This window comes from Channa argus, unplaced genomic scaffold, assembly GCF_033026475.1.
Source record: "Channa argus isolate prfri unplaced genomic scaffold, Channa argus male v1.0 Contig013, whole genome shotgun sequence".
Lineage (NCBI taxonomy): Eukaryota > Metazoa > Chordata > Actinopteri > Anabantiformes > Channidae > Channa > Channa argus.
In genome coordinates this window covers 772806-790060 of record NW_027125232.1, presented here as the reverse complement: position 1 = coordinate 790060, position 17255 = coordinate 772806, and the positions used below count along the sequence as shown (strand labels likewise).

General features: G+C 40.4%; 3 non-coding genes across 3 annotated transcripts; all 3 read right to left on the bottom strand.

Moving 5' to 3' along the window:
- Window positions 1–5012: 5012 nt before the first annotated feature.
- trnar-ccu (transfer RNA arginine (anticodon CCU)) lies at window positions 5013–5085 on the bottom strand. The gene has a single exon. It is a non-coding gene; the product is annotated as a tRNA-Arg (tRNA).
- A 9473-nt stretch (window positions 5086–14558) lies between these two features.
- Window positions 14559–14631, bottom strand: trnar-ccu (transfer RNA arginine (anticodon CCU)). Its single transcript has one exon. It is a non-coding gene; the product is annotated as a tRNA-Arg (tRNA).
- A 1075-nt stretch (window positions 14632–15706) lies between these two features.
- trnar-ccu (transfer RNA arginine (anticodon CCU)) lies at window positions 15707–15779 on the bottom strand. The gene has a single exon. It is a non-coding gene; the product is annotated as a tRNA-Arg (tRNA).
- Between the last annotated feature and the right edge of the window lie 1476 nt (window positions 15780–17255).

The window sequence follows — 17255 nt, the reverse complement described above, 5'->3', positions numbered from 1 at the left end:
ATTACAGAGACTAGAACATGGATTTGGGATTAAAGGAACCACATTACATTGGTTTAAATCTTATCTGTCAGACAGATTCCAACTTGTTCATGTTAATGATGACTCTTCTTTATGCACCAAAGTCAGCTATGGAGTTCCACAGGGCTCTGTGTTAGGACCAATACTTTTTAATCTCTACATGTCACCTTTAGGCAAAATCATTAGGAAACATTCCATAAACTTCCACTGATATGCAGATGATACCCAGCTCTATTTATCTGTGAAACCAGAAGATACTAACCAATTAGTCAAATTTGAAGCATGTCTAAAAGACATAAAGAACTGGATGTCCTACAATTTCCTACTTCTAAATTCAGACAAAACTGAAATCATCCTCTTTGGGCCTAAAAACATGAGAAATATGCTGTCTAACAATATAGTTACTCTAGATGACATAACTTTGGCCTCTAGTACTACGGTGAGGAACCTAGGAGTTATCTTTGACCAAGATTTGGCGTTTACGTCACATAAAAGACAAATGTCTAGAACAGCCTTCTTCCACCTACGGAACATTGCTAAAATTAGAAGCATCCTGTCTCAAAGTGATGCCGAAAAACTTGTCCATGCATTTGTTACTTCTAGGTTGGACTACTGTAATTCCCTACTTCTGGGGTGTCCTAATAACTCTCTAAAAAGCCTTCAATTAATCCAAAATGCTGCAGCAAGAGTGCTGACTGGATTAGGAAAGAGAGATCATATTTCACCTTCACTAGCTTCTCTTCATTGGCTTCCCATAAAATCTAGAATAGAGTTCAAAACCCTCCTCCTTACATACAAAGCTCTTAATGGTCAAGCTCCATCATATTTAATAGATCTCATAGTCCTGTATCGCCCAATTAGACCACTTCGATCCCAAAATACTGGCCTACTTGTGGTTCCCAGAGTTTGCAAAAGTAGAATGGGAGGCAGAGCCCTTAGCTATCAAGCTCCTCTCCTGTGGAACCAGCTTCCAATCCAAATTCGGGGAGCAGACACCCTCTCTACTTTTAAGACTAGGCTTAAAACTTTCCTTTTTGATAAAGCTTATAGTTAAAAATCCTCACTCAACGCCAGTGCCTTATCCATTAGGCCACTGGGGCATCTCAAACACCTTTACTCATCAGTTCTTCCACCAAACAGTTGCTTCCTAGACAGAGCATAATGTGAGACATGCCATGTTGGCTTTGGGTAACACAATAATGGCCCCAAATGCAGTAGATATAGTGAGTAGAAGGGAAATTTTTAAAAGTGCAAAGAAAAAGATGTGAAACACGTAGAAACTAGATTGCCATGCTGATATGAAACTGGCATTGTACCCCAGATTGGACTCGAACCCTTTGGGTAGCACAATAATGACAATAAAAGCAGTTAGTATAGTAAGATGGAGGAAAGCATTTGAAAGAGCAGAGAAAAGAATGTGAAATATACAATAATTGCATTCCCAAGCGGATATGCATCTGGAATGTTACAGTAGGTGAATATGTACTTTCTGTATCTGGTTCACTTTACTAAGAGGTTGTAAAGGCCCTAAGTCAGCTTACAAAACACAGTTAGCAGAGGATGGTTTCGATCCATCAACCTCTGGGTTTTGGGCCCAGCACGCTTCCGCTGCGCCACTCTGCTTTCAACCACACCAGATTGGAGTCGAACCCTTTGGGTAACACAATAATGACAATAAAAGCAGTTAGTATAGTAAGATGGAGGAAAGCATTTGAAAGAGCAGAGAAAAGAATGTGAAATATACAAAAATTGCATTCCCAAGCTGATATGCATCTGGAATTGTACAGTAGGCGAATATGTATTTTCTGTATCTGGTTCACTTTACTAAAAGGTTGTAAAGGCCCTAAGTCAGCTTACAAAACACAGTTAGCAGAGGATGGTTTCGATCCATCGACCTCTGGGTTATGGGCCCAGCACGCTTCCGCTGCGCCACTCTGCTTTCAACCACGCCAGATTGGACTCGAACCCTTTGGGTAACACAATAATGACAATAAAAGCAGTTAGTATAGTAAGATGGAGGAAAGCATTTGAAAGAGCAGAGAAAAGAATGTGAAATATACAAAAATTGCATTCCCAAGCTGATATGCATCTGGAATATTACAGTAGGTGAATATGTACTTTCTGTATCTGGATCACTTTACTTAAAGGTTGTAAAGGCCCTAAGTCAGCTTACAAAACACAGTTAGCAAAGGATGGTTTCAATCTATTGACCTCTGGGTTATGGGCCCAGCACGCTTCTGCTGCGCCACTCTGCTGTCAACCACCCCAGATGGGACTCGAACCCACAATCCCTGGCTTAGGAGGCCAGTGCATTATCCATTAGGCCACTGGGGCATCACAAACACCTTTACTCCTCAGTTCTTCCAACTAACAGTTGCTTCCTATATAGAGCATAATGTGAGACATGCCATGTTGGCTTTGGGTAACACAGTAATGGCCCCAAATGCAGTAGATATAGTGAGTAGAAGGGAAAAGATGTGAAATACGTAGAAACTAGATTGCCATGCTGAGATGAAACTGGCATTGTACACCAGATTGGACTCGAACCCTTTGGGTAACACAATAATGACAATAAAAGCAGTTAGTATAGTAAGATGGACGAAAGCATTTGAAAGAGCAGAGAAAGGAATTTGAAATATACAAAAATTGCATTCCCAAGCTGATATGCATCTGGAATTGTACAGTAGATGAATATGTACTGTCTGTATCTGGTTCATTTTACTAAGACATTGTAAAGGCTCTAAATCACTTTACAAAACACAGTTAGCAGAGGATGGATTCGATCCATCGACCTCTGGGTTATGGGCCCAGCACACTTCTGCTGCGCCACTCTGCTTTCAACCAAACCAGATTGGACTCGAACCCTTTGGGTAACACAATAATGACAATAAAAGCAGTTAGTATAGTAAGATTGAGGAAAGCATTTGAAAGAGCAGAGAAAAGAATGTGAAATATACAAAAATTGCATTCCCAAGCTGATATGCATCTGGAATTGTACAGTAGGTGAATATGTACATTCTGTATCTGGTTCACTTTACTAAAAAGTTGCAAAGGCCCTAAGTCAGCTTACAAAACAAAGTTAGCAGAGGATGGTTTCGATCCATCGACCTCTGGGTTATGGGCCCAGCACGCTTCCGCTGCGCCACTCTGCTGTCAACCACCCCAGATGGGACTTGAACCCACAATCCCTGGCTTAGGAGGCTAGTGCCTTATCCATTAGGCCACTGGGGCCTCTCAAACACCTTTACTCATCAGTTCTTCCACCAAACAGTTGCTTCCTAGACAGAGCATAATGTGAGACATGCCATGTTGGCTTTGGGTAACACAATAATGGCCCCAAATGCAGTAGATATAGTGAGTAGAAGGGAAATTTTTAAAAGTGCAAAGAAAAAGATGTGAAACACGTAGAAACTAGATTGCCATGCTGATATGAAACTGGCATTGTACCCCAGATTGGACTCGAACCCTTTGGGTAGACCAATAATGACAATAAAAGCAGTTAGTATAGTAAGATGGAGGAAAGCATTTGAAAGAGCAGAGAAAATAATGTGAAATATACAATAATTGCATTCCCAAGCTGATATGCATCTGGAATTGTATAGTAGGTGAATATGTACTTTCTGTATCTGGTTCACTTTACTAAGAGGTTGTAAAGGCCCTAAGTCAGCTTACAAAACACAGTTAGCAGAGGATGGTTTCGATCCATCGACCTCTGGGTTATGGGCCCAGCACGCTTCCGCTGCGCCACTCTGCTGTCAACCACCCCAGATGGGACTTGAACCGACAATCCCTGGCTTAAGAGGCCAGTGCCTTATCCATTAGGCCACTGGGGCCTCTCAAACACCTTTACTCATCAGTTCTTCCACCAAACAGTTGCTTCCTAGACAGAGCATAATGTGAGACATGCCATGTTGGCTTTGGGTAACACAATAATGGCCCCAAATGCAGTAGATATAGTGAGTAGAAGGGAAATTTTTAAAAGTGCAAAGAAAAAGATGTGAAACACGTAGAAACTAGATTGCCATGCTGATATGAAACTGGCATTGTACCCCAGATTGGACTCGAACCCTTTGGGTAGACCAATAATGACAATAAAAGCAGTTAGTATAGTAAGATGGAGGAAAGCATTTGAAAGAGCAGAGAAAAGAATGTGAAATATACAATAATTGCATTCCCAAGCTGATATGCATCTGGAATTGTATAGTAGGTGAATATGTACTTTCTGTATCTGGTTCACTTTACTAAGAGGTTGTAAAGGCCCTAAGTCAGCTTACAAAACACAGTTAGCAGAGGATGGTTTTGATCCATCAACCTCTGGGTTATGGGCCCAGCACGCTTCCGCTGCGCCACTCTGCTGTCAACCACCCCAGATGGTACTCGAACCCTTTGGGTAACACAATAATGACAATAAAAGCAGTTAGTATAGTAAGATGGAGGAAAGCATTTGAAAGAGCAGAGAAAAGAATGTGAAATATACAAAAATTGCATTCCCAAGCTGATATGCATCTGGAATTGTACAGTAGATGAATATGTACTGTCTGTATCTGGTTCATTTTACTAAGACATTGTAAAGGCCTTAAATACCCTTACAAAACACAGTTAGCAGAGGATGGTTTCGATTCATCGCCCTCTGGGTTATGGGCCCAGCACGCTTCCGCTGCGCCACTCTGCTTTGAACCACACCAGATTTCACTCGAACCCTTTGGGTAATACAATAATGACAATAAAAGCAGTTAGTATAGTAAGATGGAGGAAAGCATTTGAAAGAGCAGAGAAAAGAATGTGAAATATACAAAAATTGCATTCCCAAGCTGATATGCATCTGGAATTGTACAGTAGGTGAATATGTACTTTCTGTATCTGGTTCACTTTACTAAAAAGTTGTAAAGGCCCTAAGTCAGCTTACAAAACACAGGTAGCAGAGGATGGTTTCGATCCATCGACCTCTGGGTTATGGGCCCAGCACGCTTCCGCTGCGCCACTCTGCTGTCAACCACCCCAGATGGGATTTGAACCCACAATCACTGGCTTAGGAGGCCAGTGCCTTATCCATTAGGCCACTGGGGCATCTCAAACACCTTTACTCATCAGTTCTTCCACCAAACAGTTGCTTCCTATACAGAGCATAATGTGAGACATGCCATGTTGGCTTTGGGTAACACAATAATGGCCCCAAATGCAGTAGATATTGTGAGTAGAAGGGAAATTTTTAAAAGTGCAAAGAAAAAGATGTGAAACACATAGAAACTAGTTTCCAATGCTGATATGAAACTGGCATTGTACCCCAGATTGGACTCGAACCCTTTGGGTAACACAATAATGACAATAAAAGCAGTTAGTATAGTAAGATGGAGGAAAGCATTTGAAAGAGCAGAGAAAAGAATGTGAAATATACAATAATTGCATTCCCAAGCTGATATGCATCTGGAATTGTACAGTAGGTGAATATGTACTTTCTGTATCTGGTTCACTTTACTAAAATGTTGTAAAAGCCCTAAGTCAGCTTACAAAACACAGTTAGCAGAGGATAGTTTCGAACCGTCGACCTTTGGGTTATGGGCCCAGCACGCTTCCGCTGCGCCACTCTGCTGTCAACCACTCCAGATGGGACTCGAACTCTTTGGGTAACACAATAATGACAATAAAAGCAGTTAGTATAGTAAGATGGAGGAAAGCATTTGAAAGAGCAGAGAAAAGAATGTGAAATATACAAAAATTGCATTCCCAAGCTGATATGCATCTGGAATTGTACAGTAGGCGAATATGTATTTTCTGTATCTGGTTCACTTTACTAAAAGGTTGTAAAGGCCCTAAGTCAGCTTACAAAACACAGTTAGCAGAGGATGGTTTCGATCCATCGACCTCTGGGTTATGGGCCCAGCACGCTTCCGCTGCGCCACTCTGCTTTCAACCACGCCAGATTGGACTCGAACCCTTTGGGTAACACAATAATGACAATAAAAGCAGTTAGTATAGTAAGATGGAGGAAAGCATTTGAAAGAGCAGAGAAAAGAATGTGAAATATACAATAATTGCATTCCCAAGCTGATATGCATCTGGAATTGTACAGTAGGTGAATATGTACTTTCTGTATCTGGTTCACTTTACTAAAATGTTGTAAAAGCCCTAAGTCAGCTTACAAAACACAGTTAGCAGAGGATAGTTTCGAACCGTCGACCTTTGGGTTATGGGCCCAGCACGCTTCCGCTGCGCCACTCTGCTGTCAACCACTCCAGATGGGACTCGAACCCTTTGGGTAACACAATAATGACAATAAAAGCAGTTAGTATAGTAAGATGGAGGAAAGCATTTGAAAGAGCAGAGAAAAGAATGTGAAATATACAAAAATTGCATTCCCAAGCTGATATGCATCTGGAATTGTACAGTAGGCGAATATGTATTTTCTGTATCTGGTTCACTTTACTAAAAGGTTGTAAAGGCCCTAAGTCAGCTTACAAAACACAGTTAGCAGAGGATGGTTTCGATCCATCGACCTCTGGGTTATGGGCCCAGCACGCTTCCGCTGCGCCACTCTGCTTTGAACCACACCAGATTGGACTCGAACCCTTTGGGTAATACAACTGCTCATACTGAACCAAAACCCAAAACTTTTAAATGTGGATTATTAAACATCAGATCTCTCTCTTCTAAATCTTTGTTAGTAAATGACTTGATAAATGATCATCAAATTGGTTTATTTTGTCTCACTGAAACGTGGTTGCAGCAGGAAGAATATGTCAGTTTAAATGAGTCAACCCCCCAAAGTCATATTAATTATCATGTTCCTAGATGCACAGGCCGAGGTGGAGGAGTAGCAGCAATATTTCACTCTAGCTTATCAATAATTCCTAGACCTAAACATAGTTATACCTCATTTGAGAGTCTTACTCTTAGCCTTTCACACCCAAACTGGAAAACTCAAAAACCACTATTATTTGTTATCGTGTACCGTCCTCCAGTCCCTTATTCAGAGTTTTTGATTGAATTTTCTGATTTTCTATCTGATTTAGTGCTTAGTACAGATAAAGTCATTATAGTGGGTGACTTTAACATTCATGTAGATGCTGACAGTAACTGTCTGAGCACTGCGTTTAATTCATTATTAGATTCAATTGGTTTTTCCCAAAATGTAAATAAACCCACTCATTGTTTTAGTCACACGTTAGACCTTGTCCTTACATATGGCATTGAAACTGATAATTTAATAGTATTTCCTCATAATTCTCTTCTGTCTGACCATTTTCTAATAACATTTGAATTTACAATAACGGACTATACAGCAGTTAGGAAAAAATTCCACTACAGCAGATGTTTATCTGAAAATGCTGTGAATACATTTAAAGAAATTATTTCTTCATCTTTTTCACCACCATGTGTCAATACTATGGTGAGTAGCCATCTTACTCCTGTGCAAATTGATTATTTAGTTGACGATTCTGCCGCCTCACTGCGTAGGATACTAGATACAGTTGCCCCTTTGAAATAGAAGGCAGTGAATCAGAGGAGCCGACCTCCATGGTACAATTCACAAATGCACAGCTTAAAGCAGGCAACACGAAAGCTAGAGAGGAAGTGGCGTTCCACTAATTTAGAAGAATCCCGGTTAGCCTGGAAAAACAGTTTAAAAACATACAAAAAAGCTCTCCGTGATGCCAGAACAGCATATTATTCCGCATTAATAGAGGAAAACAAGAACAACCCCCGGTTTCTGTTCAGCACTGTAGCCAGGCTGACTAAGAGCCATAGTTCTGTTGAGCCTAGTATTCCCTTAACTTTGAGCAGCAATGACTTTATGACTTTCTTTACTAGTAAAATTGTAGCCATTAGGGAAAAGATTCACCAGATCCTCCCTACAAATATTACGGCTAGATCTTCATGTACAACAGCTATAGAATCCTCAATAAGGCCCCAATCCATCTTAGACTGCTTTTCACCCATAGATCTCACTGAGCTAAGTTCAACTACCGCCTCCTCAAAACTAACAACATGTCTTTTAGACCCTGTTCCAACCAAATTGCTTAAAGATGTTCTACCTTTAATAGACACTTTCATATTAGATTTGATTAACCTATCTTTAGAAACTGGCTATGTACCAAAGGCCTATAAAGTTGCTGTAATCAAACCATTACTTAAAAAACCTTGTCTTGATCCAGGGGATTTAGCCAACTATAGACCAATATCAAATCTCCCGTTTATTTCTAAAATCCTTGAAAAAGTAGTTGCAAAACAATTATGTGATCACCTTTACAGGAATAATTTGTATGAAGACTTTCAGTCAGGATTTAGAGCTCATCACAGTACAGAAACAGCACTGGTAAAAGTCTCCAATGATCTTCTCCTGGCTTCAAATAATGGACTTGTGTCTGTACTCGTCTTACTAGACCTTAGTGCCGCATTTGACACCATTGACCACAACATTTTATTACAGAGACTAGAACATGGATTTGGGATTAAAGGAACCACATTACATTGGTTTAAATCTTATCTGTCAGACAGATTCCAACTTGTTCATGTTAATGATGACTCTTCTTTATGCACCAAAGTCAGCTATGGAGTTCCACAGGGCTCTGTGTTAGGACCAATACTTTTTAATCTCTACATGTCACCTTTAGGCAAAATCATTAGGAAACATTCCATAAACTTCCACTGATATGCAGATGATACCCAGCTCTATTTATCTGTGAAACCAGAAGATACTAACCAATTAGTCAAATTTGAAGCATGTCTAAAAGACATAAAGAACTGGATGTCCTACAATTTCCTACTTCTAAATTCAGACAAAACTGAAATCATCCTCTTTGGGCCTAAAAACATGAGAAATATGCTGTCTAACAATATAGTTACTCTAGATGACATAACTTTGGCCTCTAGTACTACGGTGAGGAACCTAGGAGTTATCTTTGACCAAGATTTGGCGTTTACGTCACATAAAAGACAAATGTCTAGAACAGCCTTCTTCCACCTACGGAACATTGCTAAAATTAGAAGCATCCTGTCTCAAAGTGATGCCGAAAAACTTGTCCATGCATTTGTTACTTCTAGGTTGGACTACTGTAATTCCCTACTTCTGGGGTGTCCTAATAACTCTCTAAAAAGCCTTCAATTAATCCAAAATGCTGCAGCAAGAGTGCTGACTGGATTAGGAAAGAGAGATCATATTTCACCTTCACTAGCTTCTCTTCATTGGCTTCCCATAAAATCTAGAATAGAGTTCAAAACCCTCCTCCTTACATACAAAGCTCTTAATGGTCAAGCTCCATCATATTTAATAGATCTCATAGTCCTGTATCGCCCAATTAGACCACTTCGATCCCAAAATACTGGCCTACTTGTGGTTCCCAGAGTTTGCAAAAGTAGAATGGGAGGCAGAGCCTTTAGCTATCAAGCTCCTCTCCTGTGGAACCAGCTTCCAATCCAAATTCGGGGAGCAGACACCCTCTCTACTTTTAAGACTAGGCTTAAAACTTTCCTTTTTGATAAAGCTTATAGTTAAAAATCCTCACTCAACGCCAGTGCCTTATCCATTAGGCCACTGGGGCATCTCAAACACCTTTACTCATCAGTTCTTCCACCAAACAGTTGCTTCCTATACAGAGCATAATGTGAGACATGCCATGTTGGCTTTGGGAAACACAATAATGGCCCCAAATGCAGTAGATATAGTGAGTAGAAGGGAAATTTTTAAAAGTGCAAAGAAAAAGATGTGAAACACATAGAAACTAGTTTCCAATGCTGATATGAAACTGGCATTGTACCCCAGATTGGACTCGAACCCTTTGGGTAACACAATAATGACAATAAAAGCAGTTAGTATAGTAAGATGGAGGAAACCATTTAAAAGAGCAGAGAAAGGAATTTGAAATATACAAAAATTGCATTCCCAAGCTGATATGCATCTGGAATTGTACAGTAGGTGAATATGTACTTTCTGTATCTGGTTCACTTTACTAAAAGGTTGTAAAGGCCCTAAGTCAGCTTACAAAACACAGTTAGCAGAGGATAGTTTCGAACCATCGACCTTTGGGTTATGGGCCCAGCACGCTTCCGCTGAGCCACTCTGCTGTCAACCACCCCAGATAAGACTCGAACCCTTTGGGTAACACAATAATGACAATAAAAGCAGTTAGTATAGTAAGATGGAGGAAAGCATTTGAAAGAGCAGAGAAAAGAATGTGAAATATACAAAAATTGCATTCCCAAGCTCATATGCATCTGGAATTGTACAGTAGGTGAATATGTACTTTCTGTATCTGGTTCACTTTACTAAAAGGTTGTAAAGGCCCTAAGTCAGCTTACAAAACACAGTTAGCAGAGGATGGTTTCGATCCATCGACCTCTGGGTTATGGGCCCAGCACGCTTCCGCTGCGCCACTCTGCTTTGAACCACACCAGATTGGACTCGAACCCTTTGGGTAATACAACTGCTCATACTGAACCAAAACCCAAAACTTTTAAATGTGGATTATTAAACATCAGATCTCTCTCTTCTAAATCTTTGTTAGTAAATGACTTGATAAATGATCATCAAATTGGTTTATTTTGTCTCACTGAAACGTGGTTGCAGCAGGAAGAATATGTCAGTTTAAATGAGTCAACCCCCCAAAGTCATATTAATTATCATGTTCCTAGATGCACAGGCCGAGGTGGAGGAGTAGCAGCAATATTTCACTCTAGCTTATCAATAATTCCTAGACCTAAACATAGTTATACCTCATTTGAGAGTCTTACTCTTAGCCTTTCACACCCAAACTGGAAAACTCAAAAACCACTATTATTTGTTATCGTGTACCGTCCTCCAGTCCCTTATTCAGAGTTTTTGATTGAATTTTCTGATTTTCTATCTGATTTAGTGCTTAGTACAGATAAAGTCATTATAGTGGGTGACTTTAACATTCATGTAGATGCTGACAGTAACTGTCTGAGCACTGCGTTTAATTCATTATTAGATTCAATTGGTTTTTCCCAAAATGTAAATAAACCCACTCATTGTTTTAGTCACACGTTAGACCTTGTCCTTACATATGGCATTGAAACTGATAATTTAATAGTATTTCCTCATAATTCTCTTCTGTCTGACCATTTTCTAATAAAATTTGAATTTACAATAACGGACTATACAGCAGTTAGGAAAAAATTCCACTACAGCAGATGTTTATCTGAAAATGCTGTGTATACATTTAAAGAAATTATTTCTTCATCTTTTTCACCACCATGTGTCAATACTATGGTGAGTAGCCATCTTACTCCTGTGCAAATTGATTATTTAGTTGACGATTCTGCCGCCTCACTGCGTAGGATACTAGATACAGTTGCCCCTTTGAAATAGAAGGCAGTGAATCAGAGGAGCCGACCTCCATGGTACAATTCACAAATGCACAGCTTAAAGCAGACAACACGAAAGTTAGAGAGGAAGTGGCGTTCCACTAATTTAGAAGAATCCCGGTTAGCCTGGAAAAACAGTTTAAAAACATACAAAAAAGCTCTCCGTGATGCCAGAACAGCATATTATTCCGCATTAATAGAGGAAAACAAGAACAACCCCCGGTTTCTGTTCAGCACTGTAGCCAGGCTGACTAAGAGCCATAGTTCTGTTGAGCCTAGTATTCCCTTAACTTTGAGCAGCAATGACTTTATGACTTTCTTTACTAGTAAAATTGTAGCCATTAGGGAAAAGATTCACCAGATCCTCCCTACAAATATTACGGCTAGATCTTCATGTACAACAGCTATAGAATCCTCAATAAGGCCCCAATCCATCTTAGACTGCTTTTCACCCATAGATCTCACTGAGCTAAGTTCCACTACCGCCTCCTCAAAACTAACAACATGTCTTTTAGACCCTGTTCCAACCAAATTGCTTAAAGATGTTCTACCTTTAATAGACACTTTCATATTAGATTTGATTAACCTATCTTTAGAAACTGGCTATGTACCAAAGGCCTATAAAGTTGCTGTAATCAAACCATTACTTAAAAAACCTTGTCTTGATCCAGGGGATTTAGCCAACTATAGACCAATATCAAATCTCCCGTTTATTTCTAAAATCCTTGAAAAAGTAGTTGCAAAACAATTATGTGATCACCTTTACAGGAATAATTTGTATGAAGACTTTCAGTCAGGATTTAGAGCTCATCACAGTACAGAAACAGCACTGGTAAAAGTCTCCAATGATCTTCTCCTGGCTTCAGATAATGGACTTGTGTCTGTACTCATCTTACTAGACCTTAGTGCCGCATTTGACACCATTGACCACAACATTTTATTACAGAGACTAGAACATGGATTTGGGATTAAAGGAACCACATTACATTGGTTTAAATCTTATCTGTCAGACAGATTCCAACTTGTTCATGTTAATGATGACTCTTCTTTATGCACCAAAGTCAGCTATGGAGTTCCACAGGGCTCTGTGTTAGGACCAATACTTTTTAATCTCTACATGTCACCTTTAGGCAAAATCATTAGGAAACATTCCATAAACTTCCACTGATATGCAGATGATACCCAGCTCAATTTATCTGTGAAACCAGAAGATACTAACCAATTAGTCAAATTTGAAGCATGTCTAAAAGACATAAAGAACTGGATGTCCTACAATTTCCTACTTCTAAATTCAGACAAAACTGAAATCATCCTCTTTGGGCCTAAAAACATGAGAAATATGCTGTCTAACAATATAGTTACTCTAGATGACATAACTTTGGCCTCTAGTACTACGGTGAGGAACCTTGGAGTTATCTTTGACCAAGATTTGGCGTTTACGTCACATAAAAGACAAATGTCTAGAACAGCCTTCTTCCACCTACGGAACATTGCTAAAATTAGAAGCATCCTGTCTCAAAGTGATGCCGAAAAACTGGTCCATGCATTTGTTACTTCTAGGTTGGACTACTGTAATTCCCTACTTCTGGGGTGTCCTAATAACTCTCTAAAAAGCCTTCAATTAATCCAAAATGCTGCAGCAAGAGTGCTGACTGGATTAGGAAAGAGAGATCATATTTCACCTTCACTAGCTTCTCTTCATTGGCTTCCCATAAAATCTAGAATAGAGTTCAAAACCCTCCTCCTTACATACAAAGCTCTTAATGGTCAAGCTCCATCATATTTAAAAGATCTCATAGTCCTGTATCGCCCAATTAGACCACTTCGATCCCAAAATACTGGCCTACTTGTGGTTCCCAGAGTTTGCAAAAGTAGAATGGGAGGCAGAGCCTTTAGCTATCAAGCTCCTCTCCTGTGGAACCAGCTTCCAATCCAAATTCGGGGAGCAGACACCCTCTCTACTTTTAAGACTAGGCTTAAAACTTTCCTTTTTGATAAAGCTTATAGTTAAAAATCCTCACTCAACGCCAGTGCCTTATCCATTAGGCCACTGGGGCATCTCAAACACCTTTACTCATCAGTTCTTCCACCAAACAGTTGCTTCCTAGACAGAGCATAATGTGAGACATGCCATGTTGGCTTTGGGTAACACAATAATGGCCCCAAATGCAGTAGATATAGTGAGTAGAAGGGAAATTTTTAAAAGTGCAAAGAAAAAGATGTGAAACACGTAGAAACTAGATTGCCATGCTGATATGAAACTGGCATTGTACCCCAGATTGGACTCGAACCCTTTGGGTAGCACAATAATGACAATAAAAGCAGTTAGTATAGTAAGATGGAGGAAAGCATTTGAAAGAGCAGAGAAAAGAATGTGAAATATACAATAATTGCATTCCCAAGCTGATATGCATCTGGAATTGTACAGTAGGTGAATATGTACTTTCTGTATCTGGTTCACTTTACTAAAAGGTTGTAAAGGCCCTAAGTCAGCTTACAAAACACAGTTAGCAGAGGATGGTTTCGATCCATCGACCTCTGGGTTATGGGCCCAGCACGCTTCCGCTGCGCCACTCTGCTGTCAACCACCCCAGATGGGACTCTAACCCTTTGGGTAACACAATAATGACAATAAAAGCAGTTAGTATAGTAAGATGGAGGAAAGCATTTGAAAGAGCAGAGAAAAGAATGTGAAATATACAAAAATTGCATTCCCAAGCTGATATGCATCTGGAATTGTACAGTAGGCGAATATGTATTTTCTGTATCTGGTTCACTTTACTAAAAGGTTGTAAAGGCCCTAAGTCAGCTTACAAAACACAGTTAGCAGAGGATGGTTTCGATCCATCGACCTCTGGGTTATGGGCCCAGCACGCTTCCGCTGCGCCACTCTGCTTTCAACCACGCCAGATTGGACTCGAACCCTTTGGGTAACACAATAATGACAATAAAAGCAGTTAGTATAGTAAGATGGAGGAAAGCATTTGAAAGAGCAGAGAAAAGAATGTGAAATATACAAATATTGCATTCCCAAGCTGATATGCATCTGGAATATTACAGTAGGTGAATATGTACTTTCTGTATCTGGATCACTTTACTTAAAGGTTGTAAAGGCCCTAAGTCAGCTTACAAAACACAGTTAGCAAAGGATGGTTTCAATCTATTGACCTCTGGGTTATGGGCCCAGCACGCTTCTGCTGCGCCACTCTGCTGTCAACCACCCCAGATGGGACTCGAACCCACAACCCCTGGCTTAGGAGGCCAGTGCATTATCCATTAGGCCACTGGGGCATCACAAACACCTTTACTCCTCAGTTCTTCCAACTAACAGTTGCTTCCTATACAGAGCATAATGTGAGACATGCCATGTTGGCTTTGGGTAACACAGTAATGGCCCCAAATGCAGTAGATATAGTGAGTAGAAGGGAAAAGATGTGAAATACGTAGAAACTAGATTGCCATGCTGAGATGAAACTGGCATTGTACACCAGATTGGACTCGAACCCTTTGGGTAACACAATAATGGCCCCAAATGCAGTAGATATAGTGAGTAGAAGGGAAATTTTTAAAAGTGCAAAGAAAAAGATGTGAAACACATAGAAACTAGTTTCCAATGCTGATATGAAACTGGCATTGTACCCCAGATTGGACTCGAACCCTTTGGGTAACACAATAATGACAATAAAAGCAGTTAGTATAGTAAGATGGAGGAAACCATTTAAAAGAGCAGAGAAAGGAATTTGAAATATACAAAAATTGCATTCCCAAGCTGATATGCATCTGGAATTGTACAGGAGGTGAATATTTACTTTCTGTATCTGGTTCAGTTTACTAAAAGGTTGTAAAGGCCCTAAGTCAGCTTACAAAACACAGTTAGCAGAGGATGGTTTCGATCCATCGACCTCTGGGTTATGGGTCCAGCACGCTTCCGCTGTACCACTCTGCTGTCAACCACCCCAGATTTCCGAAAGGGAAATTTTTAAAAGTGCAAAGAAAAAGATGTGAAACACGTAGAAACTAGATTGCCATGCTGATATGAAACTGGCATTGTACCCCAGATTGGACTCGAACCCTTTGGGTAGCACAATAATGACAATAAAAGCAGTTAGTATAGTAAGATGGAGGAAAGCATTTGAAAGAGCAGAGAAAAGAATGTGAAATATACAATAATTGCATTCCCAAGCTGATATGCATCTGGAATTGTATAGTAGGTGAATATGTACTTTCTGTATCTGGTTCACTTTACTAAGAGGTTGTAAAGGCCCTAAGTCAGCTTACAAAACACAGTTAGCAGAGGATGGTTTCGATCCATCGACCTCTGGGTTATGGGCCCAGCACGCTTCCGCTGCGCCACTCTGCTGTCAACCACCCCAGATGGGACTTGAACCCACAATCCCTGGCTTAGGAGGCCAGTGCCTTATCCATTAGGCCACTGGGGCATCTCAATCACCTTTACTCATCAGTTCTTCCACCAAACAGTTGCTTCCTATACAGAGCATAATGTGAGACATGCCATGTTGGCTTTGGGTAACACAATAATGGCCCCAAATGCAGTAGATATAGTGAGTTCAATTCAATTCAACTTTATTTATATAGTGCCAATTCACAACAAAGTCATCTCAGGGCACTTTACAGAATAAAGTCAAGATTATAAAGATATATAAAGAGAACCCAACAATTCCCCCTGGAGCAAGCCATAGGCAACAGTGGAGAGGAAAAACTCCCTTTAACGGAAGAAACCTCCAGCAGAACCAGGCTCAGGGTGGACGGCCATTTGCCTCGACCGGTTGGGGTGAGTGGAAAGGGGAGAGGGAAAAGAACAGAGCAACAAAAAGCAACAACAAAACATTGGGCAGATTGGTAGGACCAGTAGCTTCACGCTGGAAGACACACAGCTTCAAAGCCGGGGGACACCTGCAGAAAGGGACAGAGAGAAGGGGACAGAGGATGACAAAGACAACTACGGGAGAGAACACACAGAGTTAATGACATACAGTGGTGACAATTGCGGGATGAGAGGAGAGGAGAGATGGTCAAGAGGAGGAAAGGAGCTCAGTGCATTGGGGGGTGGGTCCCCCAGCAGTCTAAGCCTATGGCAGCATAACTATAAATAACTATATGCTTTATTAAAAAGGAAGGTTTTAAGCCTAGACTTAAAAGTAGAGAGGCTGTCTGCTTCCCGAATCTGAACTGGGAGCTGGTTTCACAAGAGAGGAGCTTGATAGCTAAAGGCTCTACCTCCCATTCTACTTTTGGAAATTCTGGGAACCACAAGTAGGCCTGCATTCTGAGAGCAAAGTGGTCTACTGGGATGATATGGTGCTATGAGGTCTTCTAAATATGATGGAGCCTGACCATTCAGAGCTTTATATGTAAGAAGCAGGGTTTCAAATTCTATTCTACATTTAATTGGAAGCCAATGGAGAGAAGCTAGTGAAGGTGAAATATGATCTCTCTTGCTAGTTCCAGTCAGCACTCTTGCTGCAGCATTTTGGATTAATTGCAGGCTCTTTAGGGAGTTACTGCGGCATCCTGAAAGTAGGGAATTACAGTAGTCAAACCTAGAGGTAACAAATGCATGGACCAGTTTTTCGGCATCACTTTGAGACAGGATGCTCCTAATTTTGGCAATGTTCCGTAGGTGGAAGAAGGCTGTTCTAGAGATTTGTTTTATATGTGAGTTAAAGGACAGATCCTGATCAAACATAACTCCAAGGTTCCTTGCAGTAGTACTGGAGGCCAGGCTTATGCCATCTAGTGTAACAATATGGTTGGACATCATATCTCTGAGATTTTTGGGCCCAAATACTATGAATTCAGTTTTGTCTGAGTTTAAAAGTAAAAAATTGTGGGACATCCAGGCCTTTATGTCTTGTAGGCATGCTTGAAGCTTTATTAACTGATTATTTTCATCT